The sequence below is a fragment of the Camelina sativa genome, chromosome 12 (genome assembly GCF_030686135.1).
Source record: "Camelina sativa cultivar CO46 ecotype springtype chromosome 12, ASM3068613v1".
NCBI classification, from domain to species: domain Eukaryota; kingdom Viridiplantae; phylum Streptophyta; class Magnoliopsida; order Brassicales; family Brassicaceae; genus Camelina; species Camelina sativa.
The window spans coordinates 35327148-35328475 of record NC_141891.1 but is presented as its reverse complement, the minus strand read 5'-3'; the positions used below and the strand labels follow the sequence as shown (position 1 = coordinate 35328475).

At 44.2% G+C, this 1328-nt stretch overlaps 1 non-coding gene across 1 annotated transcript; it reads left to right on the top strand.

Annotated features, from left to right (window-relative positions):
* Positions 1 to 254: 254 nt before the first annotated feature.
* LOC147933100 (small nucleolar RNA R71) lies at positions 255 to 361 on the top strand. Its single transcript, XR_015576782.1, has one exon. It is a non-coding gene; the product is annotated as a small nucleolar RNA R71 (small nucleolar RNA).
* Positions 362 to 1328: the final 967 nt, after the last annotated feature.

Genomic DNA, 1328 nt, shown 5'->3' with positions numbered 1-1328 from the left:
GCAAGATATGTTCAAGCTTCTCATTGACATTCTTGAGGTCTTTCTTGTACTTCTCCTCAGACCCAGCGTCGCTGCAAACTGTGTGGTCATAGTCCTCATTGTAGTTGCCGTCAGACTGAGCGAGATTCTACACCAGTTGCCATCCTTCGTCAACGTCTTTGTTCAGGAAATTACCATTAGAAGCAGTGTCAAGCAGCATACGTATCTTTGGTTGTACACCACGGTAGAGAGTGCTCAGCAGTGACTCGTTGCTGAAACCATGGTGTGGACACTGGCTATGGTAACCCTTGAAACGCTCCCATGCTTCACAGAATGATTCTGAGCTCTTCTGAGTGAAGCTGGAAATCTCATTCCTAAGACGTGCTGTTCTGGAGTTGGAGAAAAACTTGGCCAAGAATGCTTTCTTGCAACCATCCCAGGTGGTGATTGATCCCTTGGGAAGGTTTTTTTTCCCATTGATGATCCTTGTCTCCCAGGGAGAATGGGAGGAGGCGTAACTTGTAACCATCCCACTCACGCCGTTGATCTTGGTGAGACTGCATAGACCGTCGAACTCATCCAAGTGGTCGAGTGGATCCTCCATTGGCAACCCGTGGAACTTGTTTCCTTGGATCATGGAGATCATACCACTTTGATTTCAAAATTGTTGTTCAGCACGGCGGGAGGGACGATTCCAGCACGCTGAGTATGAGTGTTCGGTGCATCCCCAGCACCAATGTTTCGTGGTCCCGGATGTGGTTCATTCTGTTGTTCCATAGTGACTGGTACGGGATGATCGGTGGAAGTACGAGCTTGTCGTGGGCATTGCAGCCGATTGATTTCATCGATAACTGGAAGGAGATTCTGATGCCCTCTTGATCTTGTGTGCATGAAAGGTTGCAATCGACAGGTACCTGAGGTGCAAGACAAACAAGCAGAAAACCAAATCAAGTCAGTACTCAGAATGATAAGTGTAACAGAACTTAATCTTGCAAAACTTGAAATCTTAAATGTAGCAAAACGAATCCCAAATGGCAACGGCGCCAAATTGATACTAAGATTTTTGTGTGTCTATCCTAGGCAAATGGCAAATGTAGAATACTAAGATTAACAATCAATTTTCAACTATATGAACATTCTGTTCTGCTCTGTTACGGCGGTTAACTGCAGTCTCAGATGTCTCAAATTTTTTTGGATTTTCTATGTAGTTTACAACAGAGTGTTCATGTAGTTTACATTTGCATATTAGGATTGAGTCTAGTGTTATTCATATAGGGTTGTTGCATTTAGCATAGGGGTTGATGATGATTGCAACATTGGTAGCATGCTGGATTCAATAGGATAGGATC